Here is a 17,626-nt window from a genome sequence, read left to right on the forward strand (position 1 = left end):
TTAGATCTGTAAGACAGAGAGAGCCTTAAAGGATACCGGAAATAAAAACTCAGAAAAAGGCTTTAACCTTATCATTAGGAAGTCGTGCATGCACGTAGAAATCTTTCTCTACCCTTGCTGGCAAGTTGCCATGAGTAAGAAACCTATGTGCGTAGATGTCTTTCTTGAGAAGTTCCATACACCGGAATCTCAAATGCAGCAATACAGTAACACCTGTTCTGTGAGCTCCCACCCTCCTCCCTGCCCCACTCCACAACCCCCTACCACCTCCACCACCCTGCCAGCACAGAGGACAGTGCCTTAACAGCCACCGAGGTACCCGCCCCATCCTCGGAGGTCTCATCAGCTTTGTTTGGATGGACTAGGCCTGTGTTACAAAGCACAACAGCACAGATAGTCTTCTAATACAGATCAAACCTGCCCATCAAACTAGATTTAACCCCGTTAGCAGCACCCCAGATAACTAGAAATGAAGGTTTTGACAAAGTAAGAGATACAGCTTAAGGAAGGATAAAGACAGGACCATCAAATCACAGCACTGAAGCTGCACTAAACTCATCTTCCCACTGAAGGCAGGGGAGGAAGCTGCCTGCCTCTAAGAGCCTCAGGCAGGATCCTAGAGACAGGTGGCATGTCACCCAGCCTGGACTCCTTCACAAGGCAGGATTCCTCCTACAGGGAAGAAAAACCCACAGAGGAGTTTTCCATAAGTAGGTGAATAATTTCAACACAGCCTTTCACTGGGGCATTTACTGGCTGCCAGGCTACACGAGGTTCTCATGAGGAATATGAGCGCACCATCCCAGAGCCTTCAGCTCCTTCTAAAGGCCAGCGGCAATGCTACGCATTCCTCTGCAGAACCTCTCTGAATTCTCAGTGGAGCCCAAGGAAGCATCAGGTGAGGAAGCAGGGGGACTCAGGCCCAGATGGGCTGATTCTGCAGCCCAGGACCTCTGGCATTTCCTCAAGGGAAAATGAAAGTCTTCTATAAGAGCTTCCAGAGACATTCCAAGGAATTATTAGGGAAAAAAAAAAAAAGAATGCTCCTTTGTCAGAGAATTTAATAAGGAAAAATTTCAGCTAATCAGCCATTAAAATTAAGATATTGAACCAAATCATCTATTATTTCAAATACATATTAGAACATGGTTATTTATTAGAGAAATATTAAATATGTATATTAAATATGGCTAATATCAGCTTCATTCTCTAAAAGGAGCTTAAGCCATCAGGTATAAGTCATTATTTAGTGGTGCTAATAGCACAAACTATTGGGGGTTTGGGGGGAAAAGAGGAGTGACTGTGGGCATGATGATTTCTTCTTGTGCTCTAAAATTGACTGCAGTGATGACTGGCATGATTCTAGATATACTAAAAACAATTTCTCACTTTAAATGGATGAGAGGTAAGGTATGTCAATTATATATATATATTTTTAATTGAAGTATAATCATGTTGATCAAACCAGTCAATCCTAAAGGAAATAAACCTTGAACATTCATTGGAAGGACTGATGCTGAAGCTGAAGCTCCAATACTGTGGCCACCTGATGCGAAGAGCCGACTCACTGGAAAAGACCCTAATGTTGGGAAAGATTGAAGCCAGAAGGAGAAGGGGACGACAGAGGATGAGATGGTTGGATGGCATCATCGACTCAATGGAGCAAAACCTGGGAGATAGTGAAGGACAGGGAAGCCTGGCATGCTTCCCCAGTCCATGGGGTCACAGCAAAGAGTCGGACATGACTGAGCAACTGAACGACAACAGTTGTGTTTATTTCAAGTGCAGAGCAAAGTGATTCCATGATATACATATATCCCTACGCTTTTTCAGATTCTTTTCCCTTACAAGTTATTACAAAATATTGAGTATTATTCTGTGTGCTACACAGTAAGTCCTTGTTGGTTATCGATTTTATACATAGTAGTGTGTGTACGGTGTGTGTATACACGGTACGTCTTAGATAAATCAGGTGACTTCCTGGAGCCTCACTGTCCCCTGTCTGTGCAGTGATTCTGGATGAGGACAACTGTATATATGCCAAGTATACTTCACAGGGCTGTTTAAAAAAGAAGCAAGTGAGGCTGCTGGCTTTGCTGTGGTGTCAATTCATTCCTTTTTTTAATTTTTATTTTATGTGGATTATAATTGATTAACAGTGTGGTGTCAGTTTCAGGTGGACGGTCAATGCATTCTCTTTTTACTTTTATTTTTAATCAGAGGACAATTGCTTTACAACATTGTGTTGGCATCTGCCATACAACAACATGAATCAGTCATAAGTATACATCGGTCCCCTCTCTCTTGAACCTCCTCCCCTCACCTCCCTCCCCAGAGCGTCTGCATCTCTATTCCGGCCCAACAGCTCTTGCTCATCTGGAGTTCACAGACTAGAGATGACAGTGGAAACCCCCGTGACTAAGTAGGGAGGAGGGAGTCCCTCATCACCACCCAGATTCACTGCACAGACAGAGGGACAACGAGGCTCCAAGAAGCCACCTGATTTGTCTAAGGCTCACCATGTCAGTCAGGCCAATGGATGTACGTCCAAGCTGTCATAAGGGCATTTGATCTCCTTCTTCCAAATATCTCTAAGAACTTGATGTCACAGTAAAGTAACGGTGAATCAGGGGAGCAAAGCAGAGTCCATCCCGCTGTGATTAACTGAGAAAGAATAAAAGCAGTCGCCTAGACCATTTCCCACTTCTTTTTATCCTAGGAAGAAAGAGGATGTTCCTTAATGAAATGATAAAAAATAAAGTTTGAGCTTGTTATTTTCAACCGTTAATAGCTCATCAACCAATCATCTACCATTTATTTAGATACATGGAGCTTTCTTAGAGACTTACCAGGAAACACAGTAATGAAATTAAAGAGCTACAAGGTGAGAGAAAGAAGACAGGACCTTCTCCAGGGATCACGCCAGGTTCCTGTGTACTTAATCTGTCCTTGGACTGGCCTGGCCCCATTAATCAAAGCAAGTGGTTTTCTGGGAAATAACATGCTTTTGTGATCTGAAAAAGAGATACTAGAGGGAAACTATGATGTCATAGGGGAAAGGACAGCAAACACTGTGATATATTTAACTGCATTTTCTCACTTCTTGTTGTGTTACATGTAATAGAGTAAGGTCTTTGCTGCCCTTCTGTAACTGTACCTGGTTAAACAGGTTAAACTAACGGTGTATTTACAAAACGACATGAGGTAACGTCAGTATGGACACTGATACCAGATCTGTTTGTACTTAAATCCAACAGCACTTATGTAGATATTCTTTATATAGTTATGTTACTGAAAAAAAATTTTTTTCAGTACATAAATTTTTTTTTACTATACATGGAAGCTTCTATTTCTGAAAAAACAACACATAAAAATGGATATAGAGTATAAAATTTATACTTGGCCTCTATTGTTATAACAATCAGAATGAAGAAAGAAAAAGTACAAAAGGAGTTAAGCAAATCCAGACTCCCTGCACCTACTTCAGTGTGTGGCACTTGGGAGACCTACAAGAAATGCCAGGTTTTTAACTGAATGTGACTCTACAACAATGTAATAAAAATAGTTTCTCCACATGGTACACTTAATACTGCTGCTCAAATTTAAGTTGTGTCATCTGAAACTAAAATAATCTTCAAAATTTAATTTACTCTTTGGTTTCCCAGTAATCAGTCTTTATGGAAGCCATTGAGATTTCTAGGTTTTCTTCTGTGGAGAATAAAAAATATTTGAGTCCATGTCTCTCTAGTTAATTTTTATATTCTCAAGAACTAGCACCACGTCTGGAACAGAGGAATTACTCAACATGTCTTTCAGAATAGATTAAAAATATAGCTTTATATCAATAACCCACCACTCTGCTCTAGATCTAATTAAAGATTGAATACTTAGTAAGCAGTGAGTTAGTTAACTAATAAATACTAATCAACAAGAAGAAACCTAACCAATCTTGAAATACCTCCAGTCCTGGTCAGCAACTCCAGCTATCTGACCTCTAATTTTGATTGAGATCTAGGATATGGTTTTCGTCAAACTTTCTAATCCTAACACAACAGTGTAATGAAATGGTCCTCTGGTACCACATTTCCAATAGAGAATATAAACTCTATCCTCCCCTTGAGGAGGGTTGTCAAAGTTGCCCTAAATTAACAATATGGATGGTTATGGATTTTCAGTCTCTTATTTTTACCAAAAAATATGAATTAAAATTCTTCACTGTCTAATCCTCATTCCCCTTTCCTCACCGGAAAAAAACAAAAACAATTACTATTAACATCACTGCAACAAAATACTCCATTTCAGGATTAAAAGCATTAATCGACAGGATTAGAAAGGCATAGTACACTCCACCCTACAACAGCAGAATATATTCTTCTCATATGCACACGGAATATAGATCAAGACAGACAATATCCCGGACTATAAAACCAACTTCAAAAATGCTTAACTGAAATCATACAGAATGCATTCTCCAACCATAAGGGAATAAACTGAAAATCAATAACAGATGTGAGGAAATTTTCCAAACATCTGGAAACTAAACACACTTTTAAATAACCCACAGGTCAAAAAGGAAATCTAGAGAGGAATTAAAAAAAGACATTTAACTAAATGAAAATAAAAATTAAATGTGACATATCAAAATTTACAGGACAGAGCTAAAGCAGTGCTCTGAGGAAAATTTATAGCATTAAATAAATACATAAGAAAATAAGAAAGAACTCAAATCAGTAGTCTAAATTCCCACTTCAAGAACCTAGGAAAAAAGCAAAACAAACCCAAAGCAAGCAAAAGGAAAGAAATATCAATAACAAAGGTAAGAGCAGATATAAAAGAAAGCAGATAAATAGCAAAAATCAGTAAAACTAAGAGGTAGTTCTTTTAAAAGATTAATAAAGTCAACAAACTTCCTAGAAGATTGACTAAGGGGAAAAAAAAGATAGAAAAAACAATATACCAATATTAGGAATGAGATGAGATAGCACTACCCGCCCTGCAGACATCAAAATGATAGTAAGAGAGTATTATGAACAACTCTACACATAAAAAATTGGACAACTTAAAGAAAATGGATCACATGCTCAAAAAACAAAAACTACCACATCTAATACAGTATGAAACAGATAACTTCAACAGATATTAACCATTATGGAAACTGAATTTGTCATTTCAAAATTAAGACGAAATCTCACTGAAGAACTCTACCAAATGTTTAAAAAAGAATTAACATTAATTCCACCCTTTGTCACCCAGGAAATGAAAGGCATTTTCTGTTCATTGTATGAAGCTAGTATTACCCTGATACCAAAATCAGATAAAGATAGTACCCTACAATACTACCAAAACCAAACAAACAAAAACCCAACTACAGACCAAGATCTCTCATGAATATAGACATAAGAACGCTTAATAAAACCTAAGAGAATATGAGTGAGTGGAGTGAGTGAAGTTGCTCAGTTGTGTCTGACTCTTTGCAGCCCCATGTACAGTAGCCCACCAGGTTCCTCCATCCAAGGGATTTTCCAGGTAGGAATACTGGAGTGGGTTACCATTTCCTTCTCTAGGGATAGCAATATATAAAAATAATTATGCACACAATCAAGTGGGTTCCATTTGGGTTTATTCCAGGAATCCAAGACTAGTTCAATATTTGAAAAATTAAACAATATAATTCATTATATTAACAGGCTAAAAAATCATAATCATCTCAATTGATAGAGAAAACACTTGACAAAATCCAGTCATCATTAAAAAAAAAGAGAGATCAATTTCCTCAACTTGATAAGGCACATCTGCCAACAACCTACAGCTAACATTATACTTAATTGTGAAAAGACAGGAAGCCCTCTAAGATCAGAAAGAGGCAAGGACATCTGCTCTCACACTCTTATTCAACATAGTGTGCAAGAAGCTCTAGCCGGTTCAATAAGGCAAGAAAAGTAAATGAAAGGCGTACAGTTTAGAAAGAAAGAAATTAAACCATCCCTATTTGCAGACGACACAGTTATCCACATTGAAAGTCCCAAGGAATCCACAAAAAAACCCTAGAACTAATCAGCGAGCTCTACAAGGTTATATAATACAAGTCAAACACACACACACAAATTTTTTTTACTGTATTTCTACATAGCAATGAACACATGGGCATTGAAATAAAAAATACAATACCATTTACGAGTGTTCAAAAAGTGAAATCTATGCAAACATGAACAGAAAACTACATGGTTAAAACTGCACAGTAATAATGAAAAAAATGGAAGACTGGAAGATTCAAAATAGTAAAGATGCCAGTTCTCCCCAAATTCTAGCAGATATGAGAAGATTTTTCAAAAATTTATATGAAAGCAAAAGGAACTAGAATAAAAAGCTAAAACAATGCTGAAAAAGAATAAGCTGGGATGAATTGGTCCACCCAATTTCAAGACTCAAAGCTATAGTAATCAAGACTGTGATGTTGGCTGAGACACATAGCTCAATGCAACAGAAAGGAGAACTTAGAAACAGACCTACACAAATATGCCCAACTAATTTTTGATAAAAGTGTAAAAGTCACTGAATAGAAAAGGCATAGCCTTTCTAACAAAAAAGGGGGCTGGAGCAATTAGACATCTACAGGCAAAAACCACAAACAAACAAAAATCTCACAAAAAAATACAACCTACATCTCACACCTTATACAAAAGCTAACTCAAATGAGTCACTGACTTAAATGTAAAACTATAAAACTTAAAAAACAGTAGAAGAAAATCTTCAAGATCTAGGGCTAGGCAAAGAGTTCTTAGACTTGACACCAAAAGCATAATCCATAAAAAAGGAAAACCAATCAATAAATCAGACTTCATCAAACTTAGAACATATTTGCAAGCCACACATATCTAAAGAAGTAATATCATCTTCAGAGAAGTGTGTTGAGTAAGCAAAGCAATACCTAACATACAGTATGATTCCAATTTTACAATATTTTTGAAATAAAATTATATGCAGAAAGAATTAGTGGTTGCTAGAGGTGAAGGAAGGAGTAGGGGCAGGAGGGAAGTGGGTGTGGATATAAACGGACAACACAAGGAACCCTCTTGGTGATAGAAATGCTATTTATCTTCACGTAGCAAGATCAACGGGCTTCCCACGTGGCTCAGTGAGTAAAGAATCTGCCTGCCAATGAAGAAGACGCAAGTGACGTGGATTAGATCCTTGGGTTGGGAAGATCCCCTGGAGCAGGGCATGGCAACCCACTCCAGTATTCTTGTCTGGAGAATTCCACGGACAGAGGCACCTGACAGGGGACAGCCCATAGGGTCGCAAAGAGTGAAACATGCCTGAAGCGACTGAGCATGCATGCACGCACATCAATGTCAATATCCCGGCCATGATGTTGTACACATCACATAAATATCACTGCATTATACCATGCATGTGAATCTACAATAATTTCAGCTTTTTAAAAAAACCTTAATCTTAAAGATTAACAAGAATGTAAAACTCCCCACGAATAGAATTCCATATTGACAGAACTCTCAAATCCCCACTCTTTTCTGCCAACTCTTGCCTCTTGTGTGTCAGATTTTGACTCTTAACAAAGTCACTCCAGCTAAAGAAAACTATCTACACACCACAGCTGAGTCTTCCATACAATCAGGCACCAGGATCTGGGTATTTTACAGAGACCTTCCTGACTGTGCAAACCTCGTGACTAACAGAGGCAGATTCAGCAAGAGAGCCCAGGACAGGTGCCAGAAGTGTCTGAGTTCCTGCGTAGACAACAGCAGGTGGACGTGGGCACCTCCACAGGGAAGCAGCAGGTTCTGAGACCAAGGCCACCGCTTCCCCATCTCCCTCCGCCTCTGGCCGAGACAGCACTGAGTATACAAGGGCCTTTGCACTCCGAAAGCAGCAGAGCCGCTGCCCTGAGACCAGGAACCACGCAGATCCCCTCCTGAGCCCTTAGGGAATGGATCCTGATGCGCATCTGAAGTTCCCTCCTTCTGAGGTGGAAGCTGTAGGCTCCTCCCAATGGGGAAAATACCTTTCCATCTAAAAGACCATGAGAAACGTGGTCCAAGCTAACTGAGTCCTGCAGCTGTGAGTCTGTATGAGGAAAAGAAAGATTCACTGACCAGGCATGTGGAATATGCATGGCTAGTCATCTCTAGAAACAATCCCATAAAAGAAACTCTCCTGTTTGAAAGAAAGGTGTGTGCATGCCTGCGTGCTCAGGTGCTCAGCCGTGTCTGACTCTTTGTCACCCCACGGACTGTAGCCCACCAGGCTCCTCTGTCCATGGGAGTCTCCAGGGAAGAATACAGGAGTGGGTTGCCATTTCCTTCTCCAGGGGATCTTCCCAACCCAGGGATCAAACCCACATCCTCGGCATTGGTAGTTGGATTCTTTACCAACAAGCCACTAGGGAAGCGACATACATAAAGAGCCATAACACTCATGAAACCAGTGTGGTTTTTGTTTTTTTTAACCCTCTCTCAATAATGCAAACCAAAGTGCTTCCTGTCTCTTCAGTTGACCTGCAAGCATACACAGAGAAGTGGCTGCCCCGGGTCCGGGTGACAAGGGATCAGAAACCCTCCTGTTGAGCCAACCTTCTGTTTCTCCTGGACTGATCTGCACAAATAGCCACTATCTTCATCTCAGAAGATGAGTGTTCCAACTGACACAAAGACTTCTTAAAAAATTCCCAGCCAGAGAAAAACAGATGCACTGTGTGGAGAGTAAGACCTGCTTCTATGGAATCGACTTTCCAGGAAAGCCTAGAAACAGTGCTGTCTGCTGACAATGGCATTTCCTCCTTCCTTAGAGACGACTCATCTCAGCAGGAAAGAAAAACCAGGAGAGATTGGATGTATTCACCCACAAAAATAAAAACAGGCTATTAAAGTCCTAGAGGAGAAAACAAGCAAAACTGTAATTGTCTACTGGGACAATACAAATTCAGTAATCCAGCATGCACCAGAATTTAATAAGCCATTTTGCTTCAGAATAATTGTTGCATGGGGTTTGATTTAATTAATCTCAGCAGGCTTGGAAACAGCCCCCAGGAAGTCAGTGTGATAAACCCCCTTGGACGTGCTGGTATGTCAGGGCGCCGCAGGCTCACACCTTCAGGCAGCAGCAAGGGCGCTGTGCACTCTGACCCACCCACTGCCAGCCTTGAAATGCCAGGACATGCGCGCATCCCTGTCCCGCATGAAGGCTTCGGGCGAGCACCAACTCAGGGTGAGCACCTTGGATGAGGGTCAGAGTAGGAACAAAGACCAGGAAAAGCAGAGAGAAACCCTGCTTCCTCCTACAAGGTGATCAGAAAGGTCTACCGAGTTCTCTAAGCCTGAGCATTTTCTCCTAATTTTGAGTCGAGCCACAGGAAGCCCTGACCCACAGCAGGGGAGGAGAGCATAGACAGATAGAGCATCTCCACCCTTCTACAGGGCTCCCCATCCCCGGTGGTAGGAAAGTCTAGCCTGAAAGAGAGCCCAGAGAAGGTCACCCTACATCACCGCCCTCCCACCCAGCACAGAGATTTAGGAGGGACGGTGAGACTGCAGGGAAGGATTAGTGGAGACTGGGAAGGGCCTCCCCATGGCTGGAACCACGGCTGTGTTTAGGAATGACCCGTCCTTCCATCTCAATGAGCACCGTCATCATCCATGAGCACAAGGCACTCTGCCGGGCACATGGCATTTCAAGAGCTGCATCTGGACACGGGCGGCTCAACCCTGAGCAGAATGGTTGACCCCGATGCTGGTGGGTGAGGACAACTACTGAAAATACAAATTGACTTCCCTGATGGCCCAGTGGTTAAGGCTCTGCACTTTCACTGCAGGGGGCGTGGGTTCACGCCCTTGTCAGGGAGCTAGGATTGCACATGCCTTGAGGTTAAAAAATGAAGAAAAAATACGAATAGGATCCCATCAGTCATCCAGATTCCACAAGCTGCAAGTTTACAAGTCAGTCTTCCTCCTCACCCCTTGCCATGGCTTTTCATCAAAAAATGAATCTTCAGAAGAAGCTGCCACTTTCCCTATTCAGAATCCCACAGCTTCATTTCTCAGGGATGCCAGGCGTCTCAACCTGACTTAGGCTCAAGGATACACTAACTCAGCACAGCATGTGTGTGGGCCCCACCCTAGACACACACACACACACACACACACACCCCCAGAGGTCACCACCAAAAACTGGAGCTGGGCCATAACGGTGAAGTCCCCCACGCTTTTCTGGGAAGTGCGGGACACTATGGTCCTGGCAGAGAGGCCTGAGGACGCAGAGGGATGATCTAGCACTGGACTCAACTTGATAAAACAAGCAGGCTCTTCAGTAAGACGGGCCACTCAATCCACTCTGGGGAGTTTAGGTTTGTTTCAGAAAAGTCAAAGGTAGAGAAAGCATGCCTGGGAGATCTTAGAACAGACCATTTTAAAGAACACTGTTGACTTTTCCTGTGTATTCTGGGTTATTTCTTAACCTCATATTTTTAAAATTAAAACACAGTTTTAACTTTTCTCATTTAAAAAATCTAACCCTTTTGAATATAATTGAAGCTGTAGATATTCATATATTCCCTCCTCCTTTATTGTTTCAAATGAGGGGTTGGGGGATGTTATTTCAGAAGGATTCATGGAACATTTAAGCCAGGGCAATTCCTGTGAAGGCCTGTATTTCTAAAGGCTATTCAGCCCGTGGGTAACACCAGTGATAATGCTAAGGCCACACAATGGAGGCTAGTCTTTACCATAATACTGAGCCACTTGTGTACCGGCCACACAAAAGTTTCCCTAGTGGTAGATTTTCACTTAGTCCTCGGGCAGCGGAACAAATAGAGTGAATCAATTATTTCTATTTTCAACACAGATTTAAATGTACTCCGGCCAACCTAAAGAGTAAACATCAGCTTCCTATATACCCTGCACAGCAAAAAACAAAACCAAAAACAGAATCTAACTTTTCCACAGAGACAGAACAAATCATAAACCTGAGATATGAATTCTCCTATTTCTTGTTTCTTTAATTGATTTAACCAAACCACTAGGACGGACTCTAGACTAAAAGAAATGAGAAACCCACAGACCTTACACTGGATGGTGGATTTCATCCTGAGAGTACTAACTATGGTCTCCAGCCCCAGGCAAACTGGATTTTAATAACTGGTGGGGATATTTTAGGATAATTGCTGCACGGGGTTTGATTTAATTAATCTCAGCAGGGTTCAAAGAAGGCCCATGGAGTCAACATGAAAAATGTCCTTCAGATGTTCTATTATTACAAGTGGGGTGATTACATCACCAAAAGGTGTAGAGCAGGCTGCAGCTATAAACTGAAACCTAAAGAAACGCCTTCTACACGGTGATAGGTATGCTTGTCCTTCCACAGGAAAGAGGGGATAAAACCATCAGCTCAGGCTCGATGCAAAGCAGACACCCATCAACAGTTATTGAATTAACAATGAATGAAGGTTGAAAGAATATGTATGACAGGGCACAGTATGCAGAAAGGGCATATGTTATTTAAGTAACTGCCAGAAAAACACAATTTATAATATGACATTTAGATCCGAGAAGACAGTCTGGTGTAAAGACAGAGATGGAGATGTTTGGTGTGTTCAGGTGTAAAGACCAAGTCTGGAGGTGTTTGGTGTGTCTGAAAACAGGTGTCTAGGTACAAATGAGAGATTAGGGCAGGGTCAGAACCCCGGGGTCGGGGGGGGTAGCATTCTTACTGGAAAGCACTGCACCTTCATGAGTTTAGAATCTGGTTATATTCCAAAGTCAAGTTGTTCTGTACAGAGGATGGAAGACGGTGCCAGTGCTGGGGAGGTGGGCCGGGGGTGGGGGTCTGTGTGCTCAGCTCACACAAGACCTCTGCAGTCCTGCCTGGAGGAGGCTCAGAGTCAGACCTGGAGATGCACTCAGAATTGGATGGAACCACCAGGAGAGCCCCAAACCAACAGGCCCTCAACAACTAGCAAGTATTCATGGAACAAGCGACAATGTCTGCGCTTTCTCCCCATCCCATCACAAAACCATCAGAGCCTCCCCTCCCAGCTGACAAGTGCCAGGACCTCTTCTGAGCACCCTGTAAGAATGGACTCTCCCATCCTCATGGCAGCCTGTGACCAACTTCACTGCCCCTGAACAATCAAACACTATTTGGGGGTGGGAGAAGTCATCAATCTTTCCAAAAGGCCCCCAGGTAATTGCAACACCCAAGAAGGTCTGAGCCACTCAGTGAAGAGATGAATACCACTATCTACACTGTTCAGAAAGGCTACTGAGGCAGAGAGGTCAAGGCCACCCCAAAGTCACACAGCTGGCAAGCAGCAGAGTTGGGACCTGAACCGTTTATCTGATGACCTTGAAACACTAGGAAATCATGTCAGGGAGCAGTGTTGTAGAAATAGTTTACGTCACTAGTAGGGATGAAATGAAGCAGGGTGGGCAAGGCAGTTGTGTGAGTGTACACGGTACAGAAACACAAGGACGGTGGGTGGCGGATCCCAGAGAGAGGTCTGACCACGCAGGATCTTTGAAGGAGCAATGAAGAGCTGCTGTTTTTCATACATTCTAGAGCGCTGGTTCTCAAACTAGCATGCAAGAAAGTCACCTGGAAGGTGTTAAAATACAGACACACACCCCTGAGCTTCTGATTCTGGGGGCTTCCAGGGGGAAAGTCCTAGAATTTGCTTTTCTAATAAATACCCGGGAGATAGTGACTCAGAACCACTGCTCTGGGCACACGGTGACAGTAATGAATGAAGGGCCCCTCAATTCTAGGGGCCACTCAGAATTGTCTAAAGGTCCCTCATCGCCGAACTGGGGTCTGTCTCCCCATCTCTTATTCTGTCCCCAGAGGCTGGAATGCCTCCCTCTGTCAGCCCCTTCCCCAACCTGAGCATTCCTGTTCAGCCCAGGCTGTGGTTAGCACCTCCTCCAGGAAGGCTTCCTGGATCCTAGGCTTCTCATGGACTCCCCTAAACACCCTCCCTGCAAATTGACCCCTCACCTGCTATGGGTCCCAGGACTTTCACACACCAGCCTCTCCCCCAGGAAAGTGTGTGAACTTCCCTGACGGTAGGGATGTTCCTAGCATCCAGCATATAAACTCTTGAAGCCACAGAGTCCCAACACCCCAAGTGGACAGGTTTCTACACCTACAGGTCAGTGGTTTTAGAACTCTGACCTACTTTCTCTCTTTATACCTTGTATGTGGAGGTTACTGAGCAGGGCCTGACCCTATTTAATGTAACTGAGGTGTAACTGTGATACTCCATGACAAGACTGCTTACCGCTCCTGTTATATGAACCGCAATTTCCCTGAAAGCCTGAGATCCAGGTTCTGCTACCAGGAGCATACCTCCTCCCTGGCCTCCTGACCCCTCTGCTCTGACAGTAAAATCAGGGTTCCGCCCCCTGCACCTGCCCAGGATGCTAAGCAAAGACCCCGGCTTCCTGTGGGCTGCCTACCGCCATGGCCACTTTCCAGGCTAGTCATTTCAGACCTGTGTGCTATTTTCTCTGAGGACAGCTTGCCAATCTCTGTAACAGAGCTAGTCGGGGAGGGAAAACGCTGGTCCCTCCCTTTCCCAGATTAGCCAGAGGGGTGCTCTTAGAGCTCCCCAACTCCATGGCTAAACCCCAAGACAGAATGGGGGCCCACTCAGATCTGGCCAGAGAAGATGTCCCGAGTCAGGCACTCGGTCCCTGAAATGACAGCGCTGAGCTCGCAACGCTTCCATGGTGACGTGGAAACAGGCGGAGGCTATTTCTGGCCAAGTAATCAGGTCCTCGAAGGTCCTAGAGAGGGGCGGGAACAGTCCTCTGTCTAGGATACCTGAAGATCACGAGCACAGGCTGAGGCATGGGGCGTTATCCGTGACCACAAGTGTTGACATGCCAACCACAGCAAATGGCCACAACCACGTTTGGACTACCTCTGTCCATCTGGGGCTCGTCGCAGTTCCTGGCTTCCCCCAGTCAGCAAGCATACCCCTGGTCCAGGAGGGAGATGAATGAGGGTGCCCGGAAACCCCCCAAGGCCCCACGCACCCCTTTGTATCCCCACCTTGCCTCGGCACCAGGAACCTTCTAGCTCGTAAAAGGCCCTGAGGACACTGCTGCAGAGGGAGCTACAAGCTTCAGAGGAGATACGCTGGAGATGCATGCGTGTGGGTCTCCTGAGCCAGGCAGCCCCACGTTCAAACCTCAGCCTTGACTCGTCCTATGGGGCTATAGCCATGAACCTTGACGCCTTCACCTATGCAAGGGAGCTGTGAACCTAACCTGCTCTTCAGTTACACAGTCCTCATCCAAACCACAGGACACAGACACATCTCATCAGTTCTCCCAGGGACACGCAGACCCACCCATCTCATTCCGGAACATCAGAGAGAAGTTAATTACATGCAACATACACCTGAGGGCATCAGGACTGGATTCTGTCAAGAACGGCAGATACGGAATGGTTGAGCAATCGTGGGGAGGCAGCACCTTCCAGGTTCCCCGAGGGCTCCTGGAGAAAGAGGTGAACCGGACAGCACGGAGCAAAGCTGGGAACTGGGGGGCACAGACAGGAGTCCCAGGTCAGTGGGAGAGACGGGTAATCAGGGCAGGGCCAACACAGAGACAGGCTCCCTGTCAACCCTATTTCATCTGAAATGCAGAGATGAAGAGAACCACGTGAGTACTAATGCCTTTCTACTAATGCAAATAGAAAACGCAATCCAACATTCCAGTTACTGATTCTGAAACTGCCATGGATTGTACAATGTGCCTCTAGAAAGCAGTGTACATTTGGTGTTCCTGCCTGATGTTCCAGAAAACAAAAAATACTTCTTTCTTAAAACACTTGAATTTATACTTCTGTGTTTTTATGATCCCATGTATGCCATTACAAATCTCAGAAGCAAATATTCCTAAAATATTTAGCTTTCAGACAAAAAAAAAAAAGAGCCCACGGACAACTCCATCCTCAATGAATCCTCCTGCTGCCTCTGAGCTCAGGAAAGGGTGTGGGGGCGGGGGCAGCACTCGGCTGGCTGCTCCGCACAGCAGGTCTCTGAGAGGCCACCCCGCCAGGCTGCAGAGCCAGGCATGGAGAGTCTGGCCCAGCAGCCAGCAGGTCGGGCATCTAGAGCCAGCCCTACCATCCGGCTGCCTCCCTTGGACATGTCATTTTATTTCTCTGGGCCACGGTTTCCTCATCTGTGGAATATAAGGTCCCTTCTAGCTATCGAAGCAGAAAACTTTCCCAAGACTCTGCTTCAGCATCAGCAAAAGAACAAATACTTTCCTACAACTCACAGGAAGGCAAAGGAGATATCCGAACAAGGCTTTAAATTGTACAATGGAATGGAAACAAACTAGACTCGCAGCATCACAGGGAGTTCAAGGACCCTGCAGCTCTGGCCAGCTAAAGTGAAACTGACCTCTCACTGTAGGGGCGGAGCAGCCGGCAATGGTCTTGGCGTGAAGCTTTCTCGAGCTCTCCTGTACCCAAGGGGGCCAGCACTCCCTTCAGGAAAGCCAGCTGGAGGCCAGTCCAGGCAGTGACTCTGTCTTTTTGAAGGACGGGAGACAACAGCTTTTCCCCACATGCAACCTTACAGGTACAGCTATTATGCCCTCCACTGCTGTAAACTGCAGACTAAATAAAATACACAAATAATGACCTCATTTCCAAAGCCAAATCCCAACCCATGTCTGAGTTCAAAAGTTGGTGTGGTGAGAAGAGGGGCTCTGGGCCTGGTATTTCACTTCTCCAAGCCTCCCTTTATCCATCTGTAAAATGGGGCTAGGAATGCATCGATGTTACAGGGATGTGAGGATTCGTGAGCTATTACTGCATGTACGTTCCTCAGAAGGGTGCCTGGCTCCTTGTAAGTGCTCGATAACTGCTACCTAACATTCATATCAATGTAAGTATCAACACAGCCAGAGAACTTGTCTATGGGTCGTACTACTTCAGCGAGAACACACACACAACCAGGAGCAGGAAAGGAGATCCTTGAATCCACAGCAGTCCTGGGGAAGCTGCCCCCTTCTCCTGACACTTTCCAACATTCTGAAATAAAGACGTCTGCCAGGTGATAGGGGACCGACTGGAAGAGAAGAAATGGACAGAGGGATGGCGATGCAGGAGAAAAATCAGCAACCAGAGGAACAGAAACAAAGTGTGCACTGGAGGCGGGAAAAGCACAGGGAGAAACAGGTAAAAGGTAGGTAGAAGACAGAACTCAGGCAGAAAGACAGACCAGCAGCCTGGTGGGAGGAGAATGGCTGATCTGGGGACCAAGGTAGGTGGGTGAAGATGAGAATGCTGGGTAAGAGACAGTCACATAAAACTCTAAAGGGTGGGGGCAGGGGCAGAGGACAAGGTTCAGAACCAGGAGGCACAGACAACAGGTTCCCGGGAGACTGCAGGGAGGAAGCCTGGTAGAAGGGGGACACAGAAAAGGAGTGTTTGTTAGGAAGTGGGGGTGGGGGGATGCGGAATAAAACAGGTAACGTTTCTAAGCCTGCTAGAGAAGGCGAGCACAGAACTTGGGGACTTGGCAGGGATTTAACAGGGTAGTGAACACCAGGCACGGAAAATGACCTGAGACGCAGCAGCGGGACGAGAGGACCGGCGCGTGATACACGAATTCAGACGGCCTTGGTAACAAGTGCTAAATAAACTCAAGTTATTCTTCTGTTCATCGACAAGACTGTCCAGTGCTGGGAAGCAACTGACCGAGAGAGTTTTGAGAGTTTTGTTTGTCTGCTTGGTTGGTTTGGCTCTTTTTCCGCACCTGGAGGGGTTGGGGGAGGGCAGTGCTCGGGCTCTGAGCACAGCCAGATGGTGGCCGTCCGCGCAGGTCACCCGACTTCCCCAGACGTGGGCGCAGCACGGGTCTGTGACCCCTGGAGCTGGGGTGCCGACTCCCCCCACCACGCCGACCACAGTGGAAGGAAAACGGCCCTGGAGCCCACCCCTCCAGCTCGGGATCCCGCCGCCTCTCTCAGGAAATGAGGCCCGGGGCACCAGGGAGAGAAGTTCTCCACCGCATCCCCTGGGCGGCGCGGGCGCCCCGCGCCTTTGTCCCTCCCGCAGCCCGCGGCGGGTCAAGTCTCGGGGATCCCCGGGCGCGCGGGGCTGGAGTCCCACGATCCCGGGCCGCCCGGCCACGCAGCAAACGCACTGAGCGAACCTCACGCCCAGGCTGCGGGGCCGGGGTTGGGGTACCTCCGCTCCCGGACTCGGGCTCCCAGTGGACACCCGGGCGCCGACGCTGCGGACCGCCGGCCCAGCGCCCCGTGCCCCGATGCAGCCTCACCTACAGCGGCCCCGGTCGCAGGAGCCTCCGAAGTCGGCCGATCCTAGACGTCCCGGCGACTTAGGATCAGTCCTTCCTGGCCCAGCGAAGCTCTGAGCACGCCGGGGTCTCAGAGAAGCCTCAGCTCCGGCAAACCGACTCTGGGCTGGCGGGCTCGGATGCGGCGCGAGGAGCGCGGCGCGGAGCACACCAGCCTCGGACTCCCAGCCCAGGCCACGCCCCCGTCCGGGCCACGCCCCCGGCAGGGCTCTTCTTCCGCCCCCAGGCCACTCCACGCCGTCTACTGGCCACGCCCAGCCCGGCCACGCCCCC

The 17,626-nt window shown here is 45.8% G+C and overlaps 1 protein-coding gene across 5 annotated transcripts in view; it reads right to left on the bottom strand.

Moving 5' to 3' along the window:
• SPATA13 (spermatogenesis associated 13) overlaps positions 1–17,626 on the bottom strand; it is a 223,616-nt gene that overhangs the window by 90,292 nt on the left and 115,698 nt on the right. The window contains exon 1 of one of the 5 annotated variants that reach the window (XM_070471685.1): positions 17,315–17,535. The exons of the other annotated variants lie outside the window; for them this stretch is intronic. The gene's annotated coding sequence lies outside the window, so the exon portion shown is untranslated. Of the gene's footprint in view, positions 1–17,314; positions 17,536–17,626 lie in introns of those variants that run through there. 5 annotated transcript variants of the gene reach the window in all.

Source organism: Odocoileus virginianus, chromosome 8 (assembly GCF_023699985.2).
Source record: "Odocoileus virginianus isolate 20LAN1187 ecotype Illinois chromosome 8, Ovbor_1.2, whole genome shotgun sequence".
Taxonomy (NCBI): Eukaryota; Metazoa; Chordata; class Mammalia; order Artiodactyla; family Cervidae; genus Odocoileus; species Odocoileus virginianus.